The sequence below is a fragment of the Mesoplodon mirus genome (assembly GCF_964341445.2).
Source record: "Mesoplodon mirus genome assembly, chromosome: 12".
Lineage (NCBI taxonomy): Eukaryota > Metazoa > Chordata > Mammalia > Artiodactyla > Ziphiidae > Mesoplodon > Mesoplodon mirus.
This window is the reverse complement of record NC_138988.1, coordinates 52,589,340-52,617,148: the sequence shown is the minus strand read 5'-3', so window position 1 is coordinate 52,617,148 and position 27,809 is coordinate 52,589,340.

The following is a 27,809-nucleotide window of genomic DNA, read 5'->3' as shown; positions in this document are numbered from 1 at the left end:
GGAGAAGATGGAAATAGACATTTTTAGGGGCTTTTTTTTTTTCCCCTTCATAGGAAACAGCAGAAGAGAATCTCCTCTATTTCTGGGTCTAAAATGAAATCCATGCCCCTCCTTTTTAAAAAATAAATGCTTGTGTATGCATTTGTGTGTGTTTGTGTACAAGCATACTTGAGGATTACGGTTTACAAAGAAAAAATGTTTCATTTTCTTATAACTGTATCACTGAAAAATAATATGCCCTGAATAGTTTTTAAAATTCCAGAATAAGACAATAATTTGAATTGTCTTGTCATTTTGGACTGAGCTCCTCACCACAATATCCATGTTCATTCCTGGAAAATGGGTGATGAATGAAAGGGTAACAACCTGTAAATCAATCCACATCCACATGGAGTAGATGTTCTGTGAGACACAGGGAAAACAAAGACACTTTATCTTTTAGGCTAGAAGAATGTTTCTTCATTTTTAATACAGAACAATTAGGATTTTTAGAATGCTTAGTTGTCATTGTTGTTTTAATCTGTTCTTTCCCACTAAAAAGAAGAAAGAAAAAGTTTCACTGATTAATATATTGTTAGCTGGATACTTCTTACATATGGTTTTGGAGGATCTCATTTCCTTGTAATCAGATACTCTGAAGTTCAAGTCCATTACCTTTTCAAAAGAATAGTGATTTTAATGCCGCTTACTTCTTAGATTTCCAGAATTACACTCTGCCAGCCTCTTTACTTCCTAAAGGAGAAGATATCTAATAACTGACTTTATAGATTGAGATCTGCCAACACTACATCATCAAGGTCATTAAGTTTTTCTGCTCTGGGGGCTCTACATGAGGCAAAAAATATGAAATTCCATGGCATTTTTAGAAATGCACTGTCTTTTGGAGCTGCAGGTGATTTCATGTTCATAACAATTTAGTCTACTTTAGTCTAGAGCTAATTATGGTTTCTTATTGCTTTTACTAAAAGTAAGCCTAGAACATAACCTATTATATTCTGCACCAACAAAAACATTACGTTTTCCCCACATGGGAAAAAGGATGAATGAGTTGCCCAGTGGGAAGTTTCTTATAAGCAAAATGAATCAATTAGTTTACACCATGTAAGATTAAAGAGTTGTTTATTCGAAGGTGTTTAAGGAGACTCTAATGATCTTCAACTTTTTACTATTAGAAAACAGAAAGTTAGAGTTGTCAAGTACTGTAAAGGTGAAATCGGGAAGCAGAATGTCCTATCCAATTCTTCCTCAGAAAATCTCAGGATTGTGTTGAAGAATCAACCTCATCTTTTATTTCAGTTCATTGGTAAATGATGACAGGTAACCTAATAGAATTTTCACCCTAGTACATATATATATTTTTAATACACTGGCTCCAGCCTAAGGAGTATATTGTCACGTGACCTCATGGTTTAAAAGTTTGTTTTTAAATAGCAGCAATATTATATTGAGTCTGATATTTTAGACCCTGTCCACACCATCAAACCTAATTATTGGATTAAACAATGTTAATGATAAATCAAGAGATAAAACAGCTGATTTGCAGGGACTTCCCTGGTGGCACAGTGATTAAGAATCTGCCTGCTAATGCAGGGGACACGGGTTTGATCCCTGGTCCAGGAATATTCCACGTGCTGTGGAGCTACTGAGCCCGCATGCTGCAAATACTGAAGCCCGCATGCCTAGAGCCCATGCTCTGCAACAAGAGAGAAGCCACCACAATGAGAAGCCCACACACCACAACAAAGAGTAGCCCCACCCTTGCCACAACTAGGGAAAGCCCGCGCAGCAATGAAGTCCCAATGCAGCCAAAAAAAAAAAAAAAAGAAAAGAAAGAAAGAAAAAGATAGCTGATTTGCATCATTTAGATGAAATAAAGTATTTGGATTCAGCGTTTGCAATGAGGTGCATGGGGTCATGGGTACAGCCCAGGCTCCAGAATCAGACCAATTTGAGTTCAAATCTAGACTCTGCCACTTATTATGTGACCCTGGAGTTGTTTAAACTGTAAAGCCTGTTTCCTCACCTCTAATAGAGTTGTGAGGTAAACAAATGGAATCTGACATATAGTGAGGACTCAGCAGAAACATTTACTGTTATTCTTATTTGAAATAAATTTATTAGGTGTTTTGTAGAGCAGCGTTTCTCAATGTTGAAATGGTTTAAATGTGCTCACGAATTCCTTAGAACCTTGTTAAAATGCAGATTCTGATTTAGTAGGACTGGGATGGGGCCTGAGAGTGCATCTCTAACAAGCTTCCAAGTGGGTATCTATACTGCTTGACCACAAAGCAAGGATATGTGGCAGAAAGAACTCAGGCTTTGGATTTATCCATCTGCAGACTGGGATCCTGGCTCCAAACATGTTAGCAGTATGACCTGGGCAAGGTCAAGCTTTCTCATCTCTAAGATGGAGATAATAATATGTATTTCTAATTAAATCAATCTTCTTTAAATAAAAAATAGTGAACTCAAACAATACCTGACATATCGTAAGTACTTAACAAATCTGAGTTCAGTTTTTCTATAAGAAATGCTTTACTGGTCCATCCAGTATGGGAGACTTATGGTAGTTTTGAGACTATAGTAGTTTTCCTTCATGGAAAAGCTAAAAATTCCAATCTTTGAAAATTTCTTAGAATTCGATCATTATGAAATCCACTTCAACGTTGATTTAAAAGTTTTGTCATTGCATGGCAAGCAAATGTTGTGGGAACAGATTGGGAAAATGCCCCAGGCAAGTGGTGGCACCTAAAGCCAGAGTGGGTAGAATTTCTACAAGTAACTGAGATAACTGAGGAAAGAAGCTAGCTTGTGAAGCATTTTATTTAACCGACAGTATTTTTACCTTTTATAGTATGGAAAATGTCAAACATATATCACAGTAGAGAGGAGGTATAATGAACCCGTCACTCAGCTTCAGTAGTTACCAGCACATGGCCAGTCTTATTTTAGTTTGACTCTCACCCTCTTCTTCCATCTCTGAATTATGTTAAATCAAATCCAAGACATAGTATTATTTCACCCATAAATAAATATTTCAATACATATTTTTAAAAACCAAGGACTCTTCCAGTGGTTAAGACTCCAAGCTTCCAAGTGCAGGGGGCGTGGGTTCGATCCCTGGTCAGGGAACTAAGATCTGGCATGCTGCACGGCATGGCCAAAAAAACAAACAAAAACCATAACCATTATACCGTTATAATAATTATTTCAAACATACTGCAACTATTGAATTTATAGCATATATTTAAATTACCATCCAATTTTTACTATAGTTAATGAGATGCATGTATACATGTTAAAATAGAATTCAAAATAGCCCCACACTTAAGAACAAAGTAAATAATGCTTGTTTCCTAAACACTGCTGTTGTCAAAGAGGGCAGGGCAGTCATTTTGCAGGACTGACATCCTCAGCATCCTTCCCCTCACTGCCAGTTCTTAACTGATCTGCCAAGTCTAGGTGTTGATTTCCTCTCCACATTGTCCTCTGTATTCTGAGCCTTCCCTGTTTGATTCTCTCCAGCTGACAGAAAAGAGACTGCTTTTAACTTTTGCCAGGAGCAGGCCCTTCCAGGCAAGCTGATCTGAGTTCGAAGCTCACACGGAGAGCGTAGGGTTCTAGGATCTCATAAAATGTTAGACCTGGATGGGACTTCTTAGTTCAGCCACTAGATCTAAAAACTGAGGTGCAGGATTGTTAAGTGACTTGCCCTGTTTCAGGATTACCTAAAAACCTCTCAAAATAAGGGCAAGTTATTGCACATCTGATCTGATCTTTCCATAATGGTAAAATTTCAATCAGGAAATTTGATCTCTTATTTTACAACATTTGGTTAGCCTCTCTAGCTTCCTGCTAAGGGCCAAATTTTTGTTTTCCTTTTTTTGTCTTGGACATTTAGAAATATACATGATTAGAGCAAAATAATTAAAGAAGATGAAAGGTTTTTCAGCGTTATCTCATTGAAATCCTTTTTTGAATCCATATAAAATTTCCATTTCAATTTCTAATTATAAAATATTTCAAACGTATAAACACCAAAAAGTAATATATATCTATTGTTATATTAATATGCATTAATAATATGCACATTATGTAAAAGTAACATAATATCACCATAGAACGTCTTTCCCTCTTAGAATTTATTTTTATCAAATATATTTGACATATAACACTATATAAATTTGAGGTATACAGTCCTGTTAGAAATTTTTAAAGGAAGTCCACTTTTCCAGTCCTTTCTTAGAGGTAGCCTCGTCTTGAAAATAGGTGAATTTTGGGACTTCCCTGGCAGTCCAGTAGTTGAGACTTCTCCTTCCAATGCAGAGAGTGTGGGTTTGATCCCTGGTGGGGGAGCTAAGATCCCACATGCCTCGTGGCCAAAAAACCAAAACATAAAAAACAAGCAATATTGTAACAAATTCAATAAAGACTTAAAAAAAAGTCCACATCAAAAAAAATCTTAAAAAAATAGATGAATTTCATTCTCATGCAGATGTATATTTGTATAGTCAATAGTAGGTTTTAAATTTTTACATAAATTTTATTTTAATAAATTTATTTATTTTATTTATTTTTGGCTGCATTGGGTCCTCATTGCTGCACGCGGGCTTTCTCTAGTTGTGGCGAGCTGGGGTGGGTGGGCTACACTTCGCTGCGGTTGGTGCGCCTGCTTCTCATTGTGGTGGCTTCTCTTGTTGCAGAGCACGGGATCCAGGCACGCGGGCTTCAGTAGTTGTGGCTCGAGGGCTCTAGAGCTCAGGCTCAGTAGTTGTGGCGCACGGGCTTAGTTTCTCCGCGGCATGTGGGATCTTCCCGGACCAGGGATTGGACCCATGTCGCCTGCATGGCATGCAGATTCTTAACAACTATGCCACCAGGTAAGTCCCTACAGGAATTTTATACTATGTGTACATTTTACAAATTGCTTTTTTCACTTAATATTATATTTTCAAGATTGAGCCATGTAGATATGTAGGAGGGTCTTGGATCATTCATTTTAGTTGCTATACAGAATTCTGCTGTATGAATAATCCAGTTTATTTAATCCACTCTCCCTCAAAGGAAGAGTTAAATTGTTCTATTAGATATCTTCTGTTAGACTTATCACTAGGTACCCTATAGTTCTGGTAAATAGGCTAAATGGCATTGATTCATTTGTTATTTATTAATGGAATAATAATAAATTAAGGTTATGTAATTGTTGGTTTCTGGTATATCAGCATGCTATTGTTGTTTGTATGTTGATACTTTATCCACCAATTTTGCTGAACTATTTTATTCATTTCAAGTAGATTTTCTTGTGGGGGAATGGTATCATAGCCCACCACTTTCCTTAGTACTTCTTACTGTAACAAGATAGAGAAATTTGGATTTATCAGAATTTTAGGGGAAAGGGTAGCTGAAAGCTAGAGAAATAGATGGCTTGGTGGGCCTGGTCCTCTTGAGAGAAGCAGCCAAAGCTTGGGGACTGCACACCCAAGGCTCTGTGTACAGAGGGTGTCGTGGTTTTGGAAACGGGGGGGCGGGGCCTGAGGCGCTGAATGGGACCTCGCAAGATGGCAGAGACTGTGTGATCTGCGATGTGATCCCCTCCTCTGTGTCTTAACATGTTTTCAGTAAAAATAGAAAACAATCTTATGCTTAGTCCCATTGATATTCTTGCAGGAACCACCGAGGAGATGGAGTTTTGTATCCGGACATGATGCAGGAACAATAGAACTGAAGCTGCCAGGATCCAGACAAGCATGAGGAGGTGGAGTCTGAAATCCTGGGGAGGCACCTGGTAGGAGGGCCCCCCTCCGCGACACTCAGATGTGCATTGACAGTCATGTGATTTGCATGTGGAGAATGCACTGTCCAAAGACAAGAGTCACTTCCTTTTTTTTGCCAAAATTTCTTCTTTCAAAGTCTGAGTTTGCTCATTCTTTGGCCCTCTTGAAATTAGAGTATGATCCGAGGGACACGGGGAAAAAATCTCCTTCAAATTATCTCCTTAGTGGCATGTCACAGGGCAAAATTCCATCATTAGATTCATTTCTTCAGGGCGCCCTCTACACACGTAATGAGTTATGGCCTTATGGCTTTGGGGGGTTTATTCGGCCCCGCAGCATGTGGTTCCCCAACCAGGGATTGAACCCGTGCCGCCTGCACTGCCAGCGTGGAGTCTTGATCACTGGACCACCAGGGAAGTCCCTGACATTATGGTATCTGAGGAAATAATAAACCAATACTGGATAACTAATTAATGTTAACGTAGATTAGCTGATTCATTTCACCCACCAATAAAAAGGAAAAGACAACGGCAAAGAGCTTGGAGTGGAGGGTCAAATTACCCGGCTTGAACCCTCACTAGTCCACTTACTAACCCTGTGCTCTTTGGAGCCATTACTTAATTTCTGTTGCCTTAGTTCTTCTTCTACAGAATGGAAATTAATAAATAGTACTTACCACATAGATGGCTGTGAAAATTAAATGAGTTAAACTTTGTCAAGCACTTAGAACATTCCCTACCTCATAGAAAGCACTATTTATTATTAGCTTTAATTACTATCATCATTGGAGAGGAAGTAAAACTCTGAGGAATGGCCCAAAGGACAGCTTATTTTGAGGAAATAAAGAGATGGGGGAAATCTACCCACAGTGTATGACTGAAACCAAACAATCGGGGGCAACGGAGGGAGGGGACATCAAGAGTGAGAATGGAGGCTTTAAAGAAGAGGGACAAGATAGAAATGGTTTCTCTTTTGAAGTTTCACACAGAACAATGTCTAGATGCCTGGTCCTTGCATTTAGGGAATTATAAAAGTTTGTCACCAGATATACCAGGTGGTCAGCTTTTGCTGCAATAATGCTGCATAAAAGGGCACCCCGCGGGCTTCCCTGGTGGCGCAGTGGTTGAGGGTCTGCCTGCCGATGCAGGGGACACGGGTTCGTGCCCCGGTCCGGGAGGATCCCATATGCCGCGGAGCGGCTGGGCCCGTGGGCCGTGGCCGCTGGGCCTGCGCGTCCGGAGCCTGTGCTCCGCAACGGGAGAGGCCACAACAGTGAGAGGCCCGCGTACTGCAAAAAAAAAAAAAAAAAAAAAAGGGCACCCCGCAACTCAGCAGCATACCACACTAAGCATGTACTTATGGCTGTGGGTCTGCAGGTCAGCTGGAATTGGTTCCAGACTGTGGGTCTGCTTCACAGGGCTCCTTCTGTGGTCCAGGATGAGGGCTAGTGGCTACCCGGGTCACGTTCTTCTCCTGGTGGAGGTCAGAATCTTCCAGAGGCCCGGGTGCAGAGTTCACAAACACACACACAGAACTGACAGTGTGTCGGCTCTGCCCACATTCCATTGGCCAAAACAAACCACATGGCCAAGCCCAGCATCCATGGGATGTGGAGGTACTGTTTTCCCATGCAGGTGGGGCAGAGAAGGAAGGAATATATTCTGAACAAAATTCTCACTTTTCACACCTTCTGTCTAAGACTTTATAGTTGTTGTTGTTGTTGTTTTTACTTATTTATTTATTTATTTTTGGCTGTGTTGGATCTTCGTTGCTGTGCGCAGGCTTTCTCTAGTTGTGGTGAGCGGGGGCTACTCTTCGTTGCACTGCGCGGCCTTCTCATTGTGGTGGCTTCTCTTGTTGCGGAGCACGGGCTCTAGGTGCGCAGGCTTCAGTAGTTGTGGCACATGGGCTCAGTAGTTGTGGCTCACGGGGTCTAGAGCACAGGCTCAGCAGTTGTGGCGCCCGGGCTTAGTTTCTCCACAGCATGTGGGATCTTCCCGGACCAGGGCTCGAACCCATGTCCCCTGCATTGGCAGGTGGATTCTTAACCACTGTGCCACCAGAGAAGTCCAAGATTTTATAGTTTTGATTGTGTCTCGTCTCAGCCTTTATTTTCTTAGACTGAAGAATTTCAGTCTCTTTCTTCTCTCCTGATTTGCTTTCATTTTTTGGTCTCCTCACCTTGTTAGATGTGACCCATTTTGTTGGCCTTCTCAATTATATCCCTTCTAGATTATATGTACACATTGAACAACTGAGCATCGGGGTAAAGTTGGAAATAGATGCCAACGTCCTTTTCAGGGATCAAGATGAATAAACAGAGTGAAAGGAAACTAACATTTTTGGAATTAACTGCATGCCCGGCACCAAGCTAGATATATTCTTCCTTCCATGTTAGGAATTCTTCATACACTGTCTCTTTCAATCCTCACAGATCAAACACCTGTAGGGGTGAGGCAGGCACATGAGTGAAGTGAGTGGGATGTTCTCAACCTTGAGTGAGCATGAGAATCAGCTGGAGAGCCTGTTCAGACACAGAGTGCTGAGCCCCACCCCAGAGTTTCTGATTCAGGAGGTGGGAGTGGGGCTACGTAAGAATTTGCATTTATAGTGAGTTCCCACATAATGCCGTTGCTTCTGGTCTGGGGGACACATTAAGAACCGCTGGACTAGAATTGGGTCCTGGCTCCTAGAAGCAGCCCAGACAACAAATTGACAACTTTGGGAGGGTCACTTGGCCTGTAAGTTTCCATTGCCTCGTCAGTACAATAAGCATTTTGGATGAATTCTACCATTTTATGAGCCTATGATTAAGAATTATCTTTAAAAAAACAACAACAAACATCAAAATACCTGGGGCAGGGAATTCCCTGGCAGTCCAGTGGTTAGGACTTGACACTCTCACTGCCAAGGGCCTGGTTTCAATCCCTGGACCGGGAACTAAGATCCCATAAGCCGTGCAGTGCAGACAAAAAAAAAATAATAATAATAATAAATAAATAAAATACCTGGGACAGGTGGCCGGGGTGGTGGGGGGAGGGGGGGTGAGCGGGGCACATATTGACTGGGAAGGAGCATAAGGAAGACTTCTGGGATGCTGGAAATGTTCTAGGTCTTGATCTGGATGTTAGTCGTGTGTGTATACCTAGGTAAAAATTCCTTAAGCTGTACATTTAAGATTAATATACATCATACACTTTAATATATGCATATTGACCTTAATAAAAAGGTCAAGATGGGCTTCCCTGGTGGCGCAGTGGTTGAGAGTCCGCCTGCCGATGCAGGGGACACGGGTTCGTGCCCCGGTCCGGGAAGATCCCACATGCCGCGGAGCAGCTGGGCCCATGAGCCATGGCCACTGAGCCTGCACACCCGGAGCCTGTGCTCCGCAACGGGAGAGGCCACAACAGTGAGAGGCCCACGTACCGCCAAAAAAAAAAAAAAGGTCAAGAATATGATTCTTGCCAAAAAAATTTTTAATGCTTTTACACTAATTCTAATTTTTATTTTTAGTGGGATACAGCTAATGTACTTTCTTTTTATTACCTTGCATAAATAATATATACCAACATAACAAAAAGTGACGGAAAATAAAGTTTCAACATCCACACATCCATGCAGGTAGGGGATATTAAATTTGCTGCCAGCATGAAGCTGGCTCCTCATTCTGTTTGCCTGGAGAGACCAAGGCAGAAAGGAATCTTGGGGGTATTGCTGAGACTGAGGTAGAGATGGGAGAACACATCCTTCGGTGTTTCGTAAATTCAGCCCGGCCATCACAGGGACCTTTGGTTCCCAAGTGACCACAGTGAGTATCATCTAAGTGATCCACTTTATCTGAGCATGAAAGATTTTATCTGTTTCTCAACTAAAGGTGAGACAGACATCAGAGGTACAATTCATTTGCATTGACTCAATTAAATGCATTTGACCAAAAAAACAAAACACAGAAAAGAACAAAAATATTCAATCATGCAGCTAATTATGTCTGGTATTCAGGATGTATGCTCTGGAATTCTGAACTGAGAGGAAAGTGGGAGATAGAATCCACTGATCTCTGAGTCAGGCAAGTCAGTCCTTGGCTCTCAGTCGGGTACTGGAGCAAATGTGCACATCTCTTCCCAACTCTGTGTTCAGTGACATCATGTTGGTAGCTTGAAATTGGCTATGGTGGGAGTATTCACCCCATAGATGTCACAAATGCTACAAATCAGGATGCTTTATTTCAGAGAGCCAGCTAACTGGCACATCACTGCTCACCTGCCTCTCGTAGGGGGCTGTCTGGCCACACTGAATGTGCTTCTAGTAAAGGTACGGGTTTTTTCATACAACATGAAGCCTAACTGCAAGTCAGCTACTTCATCTGGTGCTCAGCGGAAGAAACAGCTCCTGCATTGCAAACAAAGCTGGCTGCTTGGGGCTTACATATAAAACTGGTTTTGTGTCTACAGCCCTGTAGAGTAATACTTAGTCTAAAGCTATGTAGTGATTGATTTCAGGCTTTTTTCAAATATCAATTCAGGGTAGTTCAAAGGTAATCATGTGCTGATTTAAGACAGTAGCTGCTGTGCAAGCTCTGGCTTCTAGGTGGACTCATTCCTTTACTGATATGCGGGTCCTAGAGCAGCCAGTGATTCATTTCGGTGTTAATCAGTGGAAGTCTGGGCCAGATCTAACTAGCAACCAGTGTTGCATCTTGATACACAAACCAAGGATACTTTATTTCTGTCAAGACATTACTGTGATAACATGATCTGCTCAGAATTTACTGAGAATCATGGTGATGTTTTAGGAGGAGCGTTCACTCTGCCAGAGGTAAGGGGTTTGGGGGTTTAGTCTAGGACTTGTATCTAACTAACTGAGATCTTGCATTACATTGTTTCACTTCTTTGGGCTTTGGAGACTTTATCTGAGGGATGGGGGTACGTAATAGTGGAAAACCTCATGTCCTTTCTACCTCTGAAAGAAACGAAAAATTCAAACCAGCTTGCAGCCTGTGTGTAACCTGCAGCTGTAAAAAGACAGTTGCACTAAGAGTCCATTGACAGATGAATGGATAAAGAAGATGTGGCACATATATACAATGGAATATTACTCAGCAATAAAAAGAAACAAAATTGAGTTATTTGTAGTGAGGTGGGTGGACCTAGAGTCTGTCATACAGAGTGAAGTAAGTCAGAAAGAGAAAGACAAATACCATATGTTAACACATATATATGGAATCTAAAAAAAAAAAGGTTCTGAAGAACCTAGGGACAGGACAGGAATAAAGACACAGATGTAGAGAATAGACTTGAGGACATGGGGAGGGGGAAGAGTAAACTGGGAGGAAGTGAGAGAGTGGCATGGACTTATATACATTACCAAATGTAAAATAGATAGCTAGTGGGAAGCAGCCGCATAGCACAGGGAGATCAACTCGGTGCTTTGTGACCACCTAGAGCGGTGGGATAGGGAGGGTGGGAAGGAGATGCAAGAGGGAGAAGATATGGGGATATATGTATATGTATAGCTGATTCACTTTGTTATAAAGCAGAAACTAACACACCATTGTAAAGCAATTATACTCCAATAGAGATGTTTTTAAAAATAACAATAATAAAAAATAAAAATATAAAAACATAAAAAAGACAGTTGCACACATAAATATGCAAAGGCTATATGATGTGATGGAAGAGGACACTATGTGCCACTTCCCCAGTATATCCTCTCTGGCCCCATTAAGTGAGTCCCTGCAAAGGATTAGAGCAGTGTGGCACTGTGGCCAGGAGCCTGGTGAAATTGCTACCACTTTCTGGCTTTGTGACTTTGGGCACATTACTTAACCTCTCTGAACCTTAGTTCCCTTATCTATAAGTTGATGGGTTGAATACCTACTCACAGGGCTGTAGAGGATTAAATAAAACTAAGTATGTGAAGGGGCTTTGTAAGGTAGAAAGCATACAACAAATATTACCATTAGTAACTGTAGCTTGGAAAATAATTTAAGATGTCGGAATTACAGTGAAATTCTCCATGCTTAATAATAAGAATAGAACAATAGTCTTCAAAAGAGATGTTCTGTCTAGAATACTGATGTGTTTATAAAGACCAATTAACTCTTCATAACTCAGAAAACAGTTTACAAATAAGTTGATTAGAGATTGAACAATGGATTATTCTGTCTGAAATTATTAGGCTTTTTATTTCTCCTTCTTCTTGCTAATAGTATGTACTAAGATTAGAAGAAAATGAAAGGCAAGAGAGAGGGGTGCTGCCTGGAAAGGGACCAGCTGGCCACCTGGTGGTCCTCCCGGCTGACACCCTTATTGCCCTTCCCCTAACACTTAGTCACCAGGTCATTTCTCAGGGACAGATTCACATTACCAGAGTTCAGAGAGACTGATGTATAAACCAGAATCTCAATCTCATTAATGTACAAGGAGAGATTTAACTGCTAAGGGGCTGAATATTTGCTCTCTTTTTTGCCAATAAGTTCTAGACACTTACCCAAATAACAACTACATATAACAGAAAACCCAAAATTACAGTGGCTTAAACAAGATAGAAGTTTCCCATAAGAGAGGTCTGGACATACACAACATATGATATAATATATGGTACTATATCAGCATATCCAGACTGATACAGTAATTTCACTGTGTCTTCTGGGACATAAGCTTTCATCTCTCTATTCTGCCATTCTCAGCCTGTGACTTCTATTCCCAAGGTCACCTCATGTCCCAAGATGACTTCTAAAGGCCAGCCGTGATGTCCATATCACAGGCAGCAATTAGGAGGAAAGAAGAAACCACTTGGTTTTCAGAGACTTTCCATTAGTCCCATAAACACTTCCACCTATATGTGATTGGTGAGAATCTCACAGCCTCATCTAGCTGCAAGCGTACTTGGGAAATGTGGTCATTTAGGCAGGCATATTGCTTGCCCAAATAAAATTGAAGTCTGTTATCAAGAAGGCAAGGAGGGGCTTCCCTGGTGGTGCAGTGGTTAAGAATCTGCCTGCCAATGCAGGAGTCACGGGTTCCAGCCCTGCTCCGGGAAGATCCCAATGCCGCAGAGCAACTAAGCCCGTGCGTCACAACTACTAAGCCTGCGCTCTAGAGCCTTTGAGCCACAGCTACTGAAGCCTGTGCGCCTAGAGCCTTGTGCTCTACAACAAAGAGAAGCCACCGCAATGAGAAACCGGCACACCGCAAGACTAGCCCCCGCTCACCGCAGCTAGAGAGAGCCCACGCACAGCAACGAAGACCCAACGCAGCCAAAAATAAATAAATAAATTTACAAATAAAATAAATAAATAAAAAGAAGGCAAGGAGGGGACTTCCCTGGTGGTCCAGTGGCTCAGACCCTGCACTCCCAATGCAGGGGGCCTGGGTTCGATCCCCGGTCAGGGAACTAGATCCCACATGCCGCAACAAAGAGCCTGCATGCCACAACTAAAGATTCTGCATGCCGCAATGAAGATCCCACATGCCACAACTAAGACCCAATGCAGGCAAATAAATAAATATTTTTTTAAAAAAAAGAAGGCAAGGAAAAGGACGTTGGGTCGGGCATTTCTGCTGCAGCCGTCAAATTATAATCATTAGGTGGCTGAATGAATGAGGAAAGAGAGCTAGATTTATGATTCATGATTTAAGGTGCTAACATTTAAGGCTGAGCTTCCAAACTTCAGTATGCATTTGAATCACCAGCGATCTTGTTAAAATGAACATTCTTATTCAGAATATCAGAGATAAGGATGGAAATTCTGTGTTTCCAACAAGCTCCCAGATGATGTGGGTGTGTGGACCACACTTTGAGTAGAAGCATCTAAAGCATCATTCTTAACATTATTGGTGTTTTCTCCAACAACTGGAGGAAAACAGCTGATGCAGCTGGAGTAGTACATGGGAACCCAAAGGCAAGGGGTGCTTTGGTGTCTGAAATTGGAGTGAGTAGAAACTGGCTAAAGTGGAACAAACAGTTTGCTTCAACTGAACCTAATGCAGCAACTTTTCCCTTAGAGCATCTGCCCTGTCTGCAGACAGACTGAAATTCCTTACAGGAGAGAGCTGAGAAACAGGGAGGACAGGGAGCAGTTCGGGGAAAGCAGGTGCCCTGGATGTCACGGTCTTGACTCAGAATTCTTGTCTATTGTCCTGCCTAAGAGAACAGACCTTGGCTATACTGAGGCAGGAGTTTAATTTTGCACTGCCTTGGGAAATGTCTATGGAAGCCCCTTGGGTAGGGTCAAGACCATCCAAAGGCCTATGGCCCCAAGATATCCACCTTCTACCACCCATGGGTAGAACCAAAATTACAGCATCACACATCTCTAGCTTTGCTTTGCTCCCACCTAGCCTGCAGACCTCCCTGGATCACAGAGCTTTTGTTGTATGTGAGGGTCCATATGTCCATTCACTGCCCATCACTAGTTAAGTCATTGCAACAGAGCCAGAAAATGAGAGACAGCTGGGATATATTTTAAACTCCTAGGGAAATTTTTTAGTGAAGAAAAGTCAAAAGAGAATTGTGGGAAAAAAAGGTACTATATATCTCAAATATTTATTTATTTAGTTATTTTTATTTTTAAAAAAAGATTAAAAAAATTTTTTGGCTGCACCTCACGGCATGCGGGATCTTAGTTCCCCAACCAGGGATCGAACCTGAGCCCCCTGCAGTGAAAGGGCAGAGTCTTAACCACTGGACTGCCAGGGAAGTCCCCTCAAATATTTATTTTTAATAAATTTATAATTTAACATATACACAAAATGCAATGATTGAACATATATATAAGGTCAAAGGACAAAATCTGAGGCCCTTTGTGATGTTGAGGACAAAGTCAGTGGCCCTGTCTGCTCCCTGAGATAAGCCTTGGGAAGCTTGGGTCCAGATGCCTGCTCCACCGCCCCATTCCCAATGTGCTTAGGTGGGCTCAATGGCATGAGCTAACAATTGTTTATCCAGTGTTTACTCTTGTCTTCTTCCTCACTCACAACACTGCAATTTTGTCTCTGGGCAATGTGCCAGTTAAAATATGTTGTCTCCCAGTCTCCCATACAGGTTAGGGCAGACCAGGTGACCCATTCCTAGCCAATGGGATTTGGTCGGCAGTCTATTGGATGAGCCTTCCGCAAAATTATTATTTCAATGATAGAGAAGGAAAGACTCAGCAGACATATGGATTTTGCCCTTCTGGCTTCCTTCTTTGAATACAGATGTGATGCCTGAAGGTAGAGTAGTATTTTGTAGTCAAGAGAATGAAAGTCAAATGCTAAGGATGGAAGAGCAGAAAAGTGCAAGAGATCTGGGTTCCTAAGGGCATTGTGAATTTGCTATATTAGGCTTGAACAACCTACCTCTGGACTTCTCCATATATGAGAAAAATAATTCTTTATTTGGGACTTACTGTCGCTTCCCAAGGAGGTGTTGGGCTGGTCTGGCGCTCCAGTCATGATAAACACCAGTGACAGCTGTATAATCTTCACTGAAAAAGCTCTCTGTGTAAATTGAGTTGTAATCAAGTGTGGCCTCAGTGGCTTCTTCCAGGAAGCTGGGAGTGTCTGACTCCATTGCAAAGCCTGTGTGTTCTCCAAGGACCTGTCAGGAGTGGAGTTTAGGTCAGTAGTGAATTCTAGACCAGTGGTCAAGTCCAGGGGTGGTGTGGGGAAAGTCACAGCCAGGGCGAATAAGGCAGAGAGGATCAGGGCTTTCCTGGGTGAGGTGCAGAGGGCGAGTGCGGGGTACTTTCCAAGGTAAGCAGGAAGGCAGGCAGGCCCTGCGTGTGACCCCCTTCCTACTCCCCTCTTCGTTCTCCCCACTCTTCACCCCTTTCCTTCCCTCCTTGCACGGATCCTCACATGTCCTATTGCATTACCTTGAAAGCCCATCACAGAGCAGTGATTTACTTTGCCAAGCGGAAAACAGTGCCAAGTCATTGCATAATCCCCTCCGATGTTCAGAGTTCCTGAGCAGCTGCTCTGGAGGTGGATGAAAATAACCCACCGTTTCAGTTTTTATAACGCATTCAGGAGTGAGAATGTTATTTTTAGGGCACGATCATTTCAAAGCTCTTGCTGGCCTGGGAGGAAATGTCTCCAGTGCTTTAGGGAAATGACTTAGGTTCTCTTTTCTTTTCCAGCCACTGTCCAGAATGAGTTCTTTCTTTGTAGTAACAGGAAATGATTCATTGCTCATATCCAACTGAGAGAGTTTCAAACCATTGGAATTTAGGGTACTTTCCTGCTTTATGGCCTATGCAGTAAGTGAACTTGATATCCCTAATTCCACCTTGGTTTGGGAGGATAAAGGTGATGTCTTTTATTCCAAATGGCCCAAAGCATTGTCAGGTACGCATGGAGTGAGGCAAGGATTTTGGTACATGAGGTTTATTGAGGACCACAGTGAGGGAGAGGAGAAAGGAGGGTGGAGAAACAATGAAGCAGATGCTCATCAACAGGTCTCTGTCATGACCCCTGTGGCTTCATCCTCTGAGGACTCTGAAGGTCCTGGAACATGCCTCAAAACCATCTCACTGAGGGCGGAAAGGTGGAGTGTATATACACCCACTCCCATCCCTCAGGGACCAAGGGGTGAGTGTGGGGCATTAATTATGTGACGCCTCTGGTCTGCCCTAGAGTGGACTGAGCAGCCCCACTTCCCAGGGTCAGAGACTGTCTTCGACAGAGAGACTAGGAAGTTCTCCACGAAGCCGAAGGACATATGGGTGGGACACTGACAGCATCTGTGACAAGGGTCAGGGTCCGATTCATAAATGAGCCATGTGACCCACATTTAAAATATACAGTATGGGGACTTCCCTGGAGGTCCAGTGGTTGGGACTCCGTGCTTTCACTCCTGAGGGCCCAGGTTCGATCCCTGGCTGGTGAACTAAGACCCCACAAGCCTCTCAGCCAAATACACACACACACACACACACACACACACACACAGAGAGACACACACACACAGTATGGACTTCTGAACAACCATTTTTGCCTTGCAAGGTCTATTTGCTTTTTTTTTTTTTTTTTTTTTTTTTTAATTTTTGGCTGCACTGGGTCTCCGTTGCTGCACGCGAGCTTTCTCTAGCTGTGGCGGGTGGGGCCTACTCTTCACTGCGGTGCGCGGGCTTCTCATTGCAGTGGCTTCTCTTGTTACGGAGCACAGGCTCTAGGCACACGGGCTTCAGTAGTTGTGGCACTCAGGCACAGTAGTTGTGGCTCGCAGGCTCTAGAGCACAGGCTCAGTGGTTGCGGCGCATAGGCTTAGCTGCTCCGCGGCATGTGGGATCTTCCTGGACCAGGGCTCAAACCCGTGTCCCCTGCATTGACAGGCGGATTCTTAACCACTGTGCCACCAGGGAAGCCCTGGTCTATTTGCTTTTAAGTAAAGAAGCAGAGAATCCAGCTGTAGGTATTGGCTGTGGAGCAAAAGCAAATTGGAATTGAAGCCTTTACCATCAGCAGTTCCCATCCCCCTTCTCCAGCTCCACCCAAAGTAAATGAGGTCACCCTCCCCCTGTAGAGTCAGCACAAGTCTGGGCAGAAGATGACGCCGTTGACTCTCAGCTGAAAACCAAGACAGCAGCATTTGCAAGAGCCAGGAAAGAACAGGGCTCAGACTCTATCATCTGTATCTAGAGAATGCAGGGAACAATGCTAAATACCTGTGATGGCCATGACGATGAAGCCCACCAAGTCAAAGATGTCCAGCAGATGCTTGGTGCCTACACTAGAGCTCCTGCAGACAAATAAGAAGTCCCAAATATGTACTGTTTTAAATACTTTTGTTTTCTTTTTGTTCATAAAAATAATACATACTTCTGGTAATTTTACAAAACTTAGAAAATACAAAATAAGGTAAAGAAGGGAAAAAATCAACTGTAATTCATGTTCTGATTTTGTATAAATACATAAACAAGATAGATAAATCTATATATAAAGAAAATTCAGATCTTTTATAATATAATCATGTATTAGAGCCTGTTGGGATCCTTTTACATACATGGTTCTATATCCTGTTTTTCATAAAGCATATCATGGGTTGTGTGAATCTGTATGCCACTGACAAATTCACAGTGTCTCTGTCATCTGAATCCTACTCCTTCACCTAGATATGCCATAAACCATCTGGCCATTCTTCTATGAATTTGTGGTGAACATCTTTGTGCTGACAATCTGACCGCTGGGTATTTTGTTGGGATGTACTCTCAGGTGTGGGATTACAGAGTCAAAGAGAATGAGGCCAAGGGTCTGGGGACCGAGTGAAGGGGCGGCCTCCACTCAGCAGTCCCTAGAGAGAATCTGTGACAGAGATGACTCTCTTGGCTAAGGAGTTGCAGGCCAGGCAGGGTCCTTAAGTTTGAGGGAACCCTAGAGATAGCCTCCTCCCACACCCTCTTTGTTGTTTTTCAGATAGGAAACTGAGTCCCCAAGAGGTTAAATCACTTGCAATTTTGGGGCATTGTCTACCACTTCTGGCGTATGTGTAAGCCCTCAGCAAGCCTCTCTGAGAGCAGCCCAGATGGACCAGACTTGGCCAGGCCATCAGGCTCCAGACTTGGGTTGTTTTTAGAAATTAAATTACATCATGACACAGAAGATGGAATGGCCAGGCGACTGGCTGCCCAGCTAGAAGGAAGGCTATGTTCTTCTGGTGCTTGAGAGCCTGAAAGGGTACCTCCTTCCCCATCAGCTGACTACATATAATAAGATAAAATATCTCTTCCTTCATTTGGAAAAACCACAAGGCTTGGTGAAGTGCCTAGGAGCAAAAATAAATCAGGAGGAACACCATGCATTGGGTCAGAGTGAGTCAATGAAACCCACACTGGAAAAGGCAAAGACCTTCATGAAGGCAGCTCATTCTTTGCTTGTTTGTTGAATGAAGATTTGGACTTAAGGTATGGTGTGTATTGCAGACACTGTCAGAGTCCTGCTCATATACTCTCAGCACACACCGTTCCCAGATATAGCAACCACTTCCTACTACAAGCACCTGAGAAGCATTACTTGAGAGCTTTCTCTGGCTGCAGGAGTCTTGCTCAGGCCCATCTGAACAGGCAGGCTAGAAGGGCAGGAAGCCATCTCCTGCCATCAACCAATGACCAATGGGAGTTGGTGTTTAAAAATCCCTGTTTCCTTGCCTTGTGGGTAGGACATCTTTGTTCTCTACCATCTCACACAGGTCCCAATGTGAGTGGGTCACAGACGCCTGGAGCAGTAACCTGCTCATTAACATACCCTGCATTGGTTGGTTTTCCTTCTGTCTTACTTTCCTACTCCCCTATCAGTTCTCCTGGCATCACCCCCAACTCAAATCCTTGCGTCCATGACTCCTTCTAGGGGAACCCAACCTAAGAGAATATAGCCCCTTGAGAATTAACTGTAGGAAACCTTGATATGAGAAACTTTGATCAGCGGAGTAGACACAAACTGATACAGATGTTAAAATTGGCAGACAAGGACATTAAAATCATTATTATAATTATGTTCTGTATTTTCAAAAAGTTAGAGCATAATAAGATGAGATATGGAAAATATTCTAAAGTCCAATGGAACTGCTAGAGATGAAATAGAGAGAGGAAAGCAACCAAGATAAACATTGACAGTAGATGAAGATCCCAGGCTGACAGGCAGAGGTCAAATTATAATAGCTAGGATTAGGTTCAGTTACATAAAACAGGGTAGGGGGTGGTAATTAGCAGTACCTTAAACAAGAGAGAAGCTTATTTCTCTCTCATGTAAAAGAATTCTGGAGGTAGGCACTGCATAACTAAAAGGGCAGCTGCACTCTGCCATCAGATTCAGTCTGGTCTTTCAACCCTACTATCCTTTGTGCATAGCTTTCATCCTCTCATGGCCCAAGGTGGCAACTAGAGCTCCAGCCATTACATCCACATTCTAGGCGGCAGAAAGAAGGAAGAGCAGAAGAGCAAAAGGAACGCTTCCTAGCAGGTCAATTCCATTTAAGCAGTCTGCCTGGAAACCTCATAGAACTCTTCCACTTAGATCCCATTGTCTAGAACTTCATATGGCAGCCTCAAGCTGCAAAGGAGCCCTAGAATTATACAGTCTTAGCTGCTAAAATCAGAGTGGTGCTATTAAGTAGGGAACAAAAGAATGGGCTGTTGGGTCAGATAACCAGCCCTCTCTGCCTTACCAAGAAAGATCCAAGGCTTAGAGATGTTTGGTGCAGAGGGCTGCAAGGCGAAGGACAGAAAACAGGGGTTAGTTGAATGTTTGTTTTCAGAATAACTGAACCATTTAGATTTCCACTTTGCATCTACCTCGCACATGTGGAACACAGGCAATCCAGACAAAAAAATTTTAAAGCTCTGTTTCAATTATCACGGCTGTATAACAAACCACTCCAGATTTTAGTGGCATAAAATAACATTCATGTATTATTTCTCACAATCTTATGGGTTGGCTGCAGTCAATTGGCAGCTCCACCAGGTCTGGGGGATCTAAGATGGCCTGGGGCCTTGGTTCTGGCTGTCATTTGGCCGCCTCTCTGCATGGTCTCTCATCACTTCAGTAGTCTAGCTCATGCTTCCAAGAGAGAGAACCTGGAGGCTGCCAGGCCTTTTGAGACTGAGGCCCCAGAACATGCATAGCATTACTTCTGCTGCATTCAGTTAGCCAAAGCAAGTCACAGGGCCAGACAAGGTTTAACAGGTAAGAAATAGACTTCATCTTTTGATGGAGGAGCTGCAAAGCCATTGTTAAAAAGGCATGGACACAGGGAGGTTTGATTCATTGGGAACCATCCTGTTAACAATCTGGCAGAGACTCTAAAGAAACTGACTTAACTGCCTCGAAGGCTCCCAGAATGAAGCTGTCCTTATTCTGGAATCTTGAGATCTTATCATCTCAAGGCCTACTCCCTTCTTGTTCATTCTAGAGCAAAGTCTGCCAATAAATAAGGCCTGCCCACTTCACCTCTCAGTTGAGGACCAAAAGAAAGAGCATGACATATACACCAGCAGAAGGATTCAGTACCAAATATCTTGAAAAATCTATCCAGTCTCTTACTCTTGGGTATGTACAGTTAACAAAGGGCTACCAAAAACATTAAGAAAATTTGAAACATGAAAAAGAAAGACCAAGTCAAAGGTACAATTAACCCCAGAGGAAATGGAGATAAACTAGAGAACAGAAGGAAACATAATTTAAAAACAAAAAAACTTAAGTGACTTCAAAGAGATTTGAGAAGCTATTATATTTATAAAACAAGAACAGAATACTGTGGGGTGGGGGAACAGTCAACAGCACAAGAAAAATCTTTGGAAGTATAATGGCAGATATAAAAAATTCAACAGAGAGTTTGAAAGAAAAGGAACTCTTCCAGGAAATGGAATAAAATCAAAGAAATGGAAAATAGAAGAGGTAATGAAGATAGAAGACCACCCTAGGAAGTTCAACATCTAAATAGTAGGAAGTCAGTAAACAGAGAAAGTGGAAACCAAAGGAAGGAAATTATTAAAGAACTATGGAACAAAATTTCCTACAAAGATATATGCCCTTACTTTGAAAGAGCCTTCTGAGTTCCTGGTCTAATAAGTTGTTTTTTTAAAAAACCCAAGTCTAGGTACCAAAGGGAAACTTCAGAACATCATGGATTAAGAGAAGACCCTCAATCTTCCTAGGAAGGTAAGAAACAACAGGTCACAAATAAAGGAAAAAATTAAAGCATCCAGGGACTTCCCTGGTGGTCCAGTGGTTAAGAATCCACCTTCCAATGCAGGGGACTCAGGTTTGACCCCTGGTCGGGAAACTAAGATCCCACATGCCGCAGGGCAACTAAGCCTGCACGCCACAACAAGGAAGAACCCATGCACCAAAACGAAGACCCAGCGCAGCCAAAAAAAGAAAAAAAAAAGATTAAGGTATCTAACTTATTATCAGACATGAAAGAGCTTAGAAATTTTGCCTGTCAATTATCCTTTCTGCCAAAGGAAGATGTGGTATTTAGGACACAGTGGAACTCCCCAAGGAGTGCTATGAAAAGAAACTCCAGCTTCTCAGCTGTTCAAGCAGCCTGAACACAACCAGTTCACCTTAGATCAAAGACTCAGTGAGCTCTCACAAGAATATTTTTAAGAAACATGGAATACATTTCAAACAATAGGAAAAAGGAAGAAGAAGCTAAATGATATTAGTCATGTAGTAAAGAAAGCATATATTTCTTCTTTCAACAGCAAAAGAGAACCAATTAGAAACATTAGAAAACAAATATATAAGATGTATGAAGCAACGAAAAATCGCAGCATGATTTTGAGGAACTGGGAATGTAAGCATAGTAAACTGATTGCATTAATGACCCAATGGTACTCCATTGTATGATTAATACCAGTTTATTCATTTTTCTGTTGATGGACTTTTGGGTTTTTCCAGTTTGGGGCTATTGTGAATAAAGTTAATGTGGACATTCTTGTCTTTGTCTTTTGGTGTGAATCTCATTCTTAACTCAGGTCTTTTTCACTTGCTGTTTCCTCTGCCTGGACCACTTCACCTCTAGATTTTTCCAAGGCTGGCTCTCTCTCACCATTCAGGCTAGCTATCAGATGGTGGCTGGAGGGGACAGGCTGTGGGCTGGAACACTTGGGGGCTGGCTGGGCACCTCTTTCTCTTACAGTTTCAGCACCTCTCCATGTGGTTTCTCTTTGTGTGCTAGTTTGAGCTTCCTCATAGTGTGGCAGCTTCAGGGCAGTTGGACTGCTTCCATGGCAGCTGACAGTCTCAAGAAAGTATTCCAGCAAACAGGGGAAACTTCATTGCCTTTTACGACCTAGTCTTGGAAATTACATGACATTACTTCTGCTGTGTTCTGTTGGTTACAGGTAAATCACCAATCCACTTCAATTCAAGGGTAAGGAAAATACACTCTACCTTTTGATAGGTGAGTGATAAGAATCTAGATGAGCCATGTGGAATGGAAGATATTACTGCAGCCAATTTTTGGAAAATACACTCAGCCATACTGTCCATACCTTATGTGGTTTTTTCCATAGTACTTTTTATTATTGGATATTATTTTATTTCTTTCTTTGTTTTTGATCAGCCATTGCCCTTTACTAGAATACGTGCTCTAAAAAGGGCAGGAACCCTCTCTTTTTATTCTCTTTCCTCTTACCAGTACTTGAATGGTGCCTGTGAAACCGAGTCCCCCTAAAACCGAGTTCTCTTGAGTTTATGATTAATCTCTCTATCTAAAACCCTGTTCCTTTAGGATTGAGGAATAGCAAAGAAAATGGAGGATTGAAACCAAGCAGGACCCTGTGGGGCCTTCCCAGGTAAAAAAGTCCTTCCGTGTCCCCCATTTCTTGTTCATAGAAAAAAGGCTTTAGTCTCCTAGGCCTTCCCCAAGTTCCAAAGAGCAAGCTCAAGCAGTTAATGATCAGGACAACAGAGTTATAGGACTCCTAGCTCCTCCTAAAGGGATATACTTAACAACCTGGTGCATATCTTGGAGTTCTTCTGCAGAAACTAAGACCCCTATGCAAGTGGAGGATGGTGACACTACATGCTGACCACAAGCACACAGACACTAGACTGGTTGGAACCAGAAGGCTTAGATTCCTGAAACATCACCCTGTTACTTCACCACCAACCAATCAGAAGAAACTCCATGAGCTGATCATGCCTCCTCCCACCCTCTCCCCTAACACTGTCTTTAAAAACCCTTGCCTGGGGCTTCCCTGGTGGCGCAGTGGTTGAGAGTCCACCTGCGGATGCAGGGGACACGGGTTTGTGCCCTGGTCAGGGAAGATCCCACATGCCGTGGAGCGGCTGGGCCCGTGAGACATGGCCGCTGAGCCTGCACGTCCGGAGCCTGTGCTCCGCAACGGGAGAGGCCACAACAGTGAGAGGCCTGTGTACTGAAAAAAAAAAAAAAAACTCTTGACTGGAAGCCATTGGGGAATTTGGGTCTTTTGAGCATGAGCTGACCTTTCTCCTTGCTTGGCACCTGCAATAAACCCTTACTTTGCTGAAAACACCTGCTGTCAGAGTTTGGCTTTCTGCGCTGCAGGCACAAGAGCCCTTGCTTGGTAACACCTGCACATCATATTCAACATGTTTATTGAATAAAATAATAAGACTTTTGAGACAGGGAACCAATAGATTCCTGTTAATAAACCAAGTAACAGAAGCACAAGCACATTATTTAGGGATGTGGACTTAACCACTCAAAGAAGTAAACTAGAAATAGTTAAAAGGAGTTGCCTGTAGGGTTCAAGATGGGAAAGAAAGGATGGGACAGAGGGCAAATACTTTACTGCAGCACTTGTGTATATGGAAATTTTTTAAATGCATGTACTTTTTTTTCCATTTTATTATTATTTTTAAACATCTTTATTAGAGTATAATTGCTTTACAATGTTGTGTTAGTTTCTGCTGTATAACAAAGTGAATCAGCTATACATATACATATATCCCCATATCTCTTTCCTCTTGCATCTCCTTCCCTCCCACCCTCCCCATCCCACCCCTCTAGGTGGTCACAAAGCATTGAGCTGATCTCCCTGTGCTATGTGGCTGCTTCCCACTAGCTATCTATTTTACGTTTGGTAGTGTATACATGTCAGTGCTACTCTCTCACTCCATCCCAGCTTACCCTTCCCCCTCGCTGTGTCCTCAAGTCCGTTCTCTATATACAAGCAGCTCATGAAGCTCAATATCAAAAAAACAAACAACCCAATCCAAAAATGGGCAGAAGACCTAAATAGACATTTCTCCAAGGAAGATATACAGATTGCCAAGAAACACATGAAAGGATGCTCAACATCACTAATCATTAGAGAAATGTAAATCAAAACTACAATGAGGTATCACTTCACACCGGTCAGAATGGCCAGCATCAAAAAATCTACAGACAGTAAATGCTGGAGAGGGTGTGGAGAAAAGAGAACCCTCTTGCACTGTTGGCGGGAATGTAAACTGATACAGCCACTATGGAGAGCAGTATGGAGGTTCCTTAAAAAATTAAACATAGAACTACCATATGACCCAGCAATCCCACTACTGGGCATATACCCTGGAAAACCATAATTCAAAAAGAGACATGTACCACAATGTTCATTGCAGCACTATTTATAATAGCCAGGACGTGGAAGCAACCTAAGTGTCCATCGACAGATGAATGGATAAAGGAGATGTGGCACATATATGCAATGAAATATTACTCAGCCATAAAAAGAAATTAAATTGAACTATTTGTAGTGAGGTGGATGGACCTAGAGTCTGTCATACAGAGTGAAGTAAGTCAGAAAGAGAAAAACAAATACTGTAAGCTAACACATATATATGGAATCTGGAAAAAAAAAAAAAGGTTCTAATGAACCTAGGGGCAGGACAGGAATAAATGCATGTACTTTTGCTTGTTTGATATTAAATTTTTTTAAGTTAAATTTTAAGAGGTTATTGTAGAAAATATGGAAAAATTGGAAAATATGCAAGACTAACAAAGCATTATTTGCAATCTCACCACCCAGAGACAGCCACCCTAAACACTTTGGTCTATTACCTTCCAGTAGAAAATAGTCTTATCTTGCCTTTTTATTTTCTTTGCATGAATTCTATTGTGAGGATTTGCTCTAGAGCAGAAATGCTGGCTGGTAAAGGTAACCTAAGGATTCCTTTACTTCTTGTTTCCCCTACTTAAATGTCTGCATAATTATGCCCCTTTTTTTCCTCTCTCCACCCTGACAATCGTGTTTAACCCACTCTTTCCCTGCCTCTCCTTGCCTCTTATTCAAAGACCTCATGAGTTCATCACTGTCTCTTTCTCCTCAGCCACAGGACAGCAGCGTGTGTCTTGGTGACTTATTGCTACACAACAAACTACCCAAAACTCACTGACTTAAGGCAACCATTTTTAGCATTTTTCAACAGTTCTGTGGGTCAGGGATTTGAGCAGGCTCAGCCCCATCATCTCTGCTCCACCTGATGTCTGTTGAAGCATAATGTCCACCACGTCCAATGCCTCAGCTCAGAGCACTGGCAAGGCTGGTGGCGAACAGGAATGGTTACATTGGGATCACATGTCTGGGGCTTTAGCTTACTCTGGCTGCCAGGTGCCTGGCTTCTCTTCCATGTGGTCTCAGAGCTTTTCCCTCTCCACATGGTCTCTCCAGCAGGGTGGTCAGTCTTCCTGCATGACTGCAGGGCTCCCAGGAGCTTGTGTCGGGAACTCTGCCTGTATTCTGTTGGCTACAGCAAGTCACAGGCCCAGCCCAGACGCAAGGGGAAGGGAACACACAGGGCATGAACACCAGGAGGCATGGGTTACTGGCGGCCACCAGTGAGTCACATGGATATGAATTCAAATCCTGGCTCCTCAGCTTGCTAGCTGTATTTCTTTGGCCTAATTTCTATACTTCTCTGAGCCAACATTACCTTCTTTATCCATAAAATAATCAGGATATAATTCCTTCTGGGCAGAATCATTCTATGCATTGAATAAGAAAAACATGTAGGGCTTCCTTGATGGTGCAGTGGTTGAGAGTCCACCTGCCGATGCAGGGGACACGGGTTCGTGCCCAGGTCCGGGAAGATCCCACATGTCGCAGAGTGGCTGGGCCCGTGACCCATGGCCGCTGAGCCTGCGCATCCAGAGCCTGTGCTCCGCAACGGGAGAGGCCACAACAGCGAGAGGCCCATGTACCGCAAAAAACAAAAAGAAAAACATGTATTATGCTGCACATAATCACTGCATGGAGTTTCATACGAGGGACTTAAGCATTAGAAAGATGTGCAAACCATAAACTTGATAGAACCATAAGAAAATAAGCTCCTGGTAATCTGAAGAAATCTTTGGGAGGGCTTTAGACTTCCAAGGGACCAGAAGTTGGAATCTCAAAAAAATCGCAAAATACGGTGATTCCAGTATGGTTCCATGGGTGAAGAATTTCTTCTCTCTCTTCTGTCTTGAATTACTACTTTCTTCTATTTGCCAACCTCTTGGCTGTATTTTAAGTTTAGTTCTTATCTCCCTTGTTGACTAATTTCCTTTGCCTAGTAACCCCTTGTTCTATCCAAAAACCTGGAGCCACAAGAAGCCTTTCCCATGGTCATCCACTTCCCCTCTAGAAGAGAAATCCCTTTAAGCCTCATCCCCATAACTGTGCCCTTTCTCCTGGCCTCCTGCCTTGTCACTTCCACTGTGAGGCTCCTCCCCAGCAAGAGATTTGAGAGCAAATGACCTTTAACCCAATGAGAGTCCCCCTCCTGCAATTTCCACTAATCTTCTTAGGTGTTAATATTTAGCCTTACCTGGTAATACCCAGGTGCTAGTAAATGCAACTGCCCACAGCTTTATCAGAGAGCCTTTTGGAATACTTCCCTTGCTTCTTTCCCCTGCTTGTTTGATGGAGATTTCTGTTCTGGCAAGAGATCAGCAGAAGTGATACCCCTTTTTCAGTTGAAGGAACACACTCTGAAAATCAAAGATTTGTTGAAGCACATAGAAACTGTTTCTCAGAGTTGCTCTGAGGTAACTCACAGGATAATTAGCACATTATCAAAGGCCTGAAATGAATGTACAGTGAGGAAGGTGATCAGTTCTCCTCCCACTTTGGAGGGCAGGTCTGGGGTTGGGGGGAAGCCTTAGTTTCTGCATGTCTAAGATGCCTCCAGAAGATGCTGATGCTGCTGGTCTGGGGACCACACTTAGCCAGGAAATGCTACTAAGTAGCAAAGAAGATGAGAGAGAAGCGATGGACGTCCTCCTGCAACTCTGAGAGGCAGCAAGCAACCCTCAATTTTTCCAGGCATTTCCGTGCAGCAAAGACCCTGGGCTTTGGGGACAGATAGAGCTCTCCACCCACTGGATGGTCCTGGGCAAGTCACTTTACCTCTCTGAGACTCAGTTCCCTCATTTGTAAAGAAGGTGGTGGGGTTCATGCCTGCCCCACTGAATTGTCCGGGAGATTTTGAGACACAGTGTGTAGGATGGCCCAGCTGAGTGCCCAGCACATCTAAGCCCTCAGTAACCGGTACCTGGTCTCACTATTGCAAGGGTGGAATCAAGAGACCTAAGCAAGAGCCC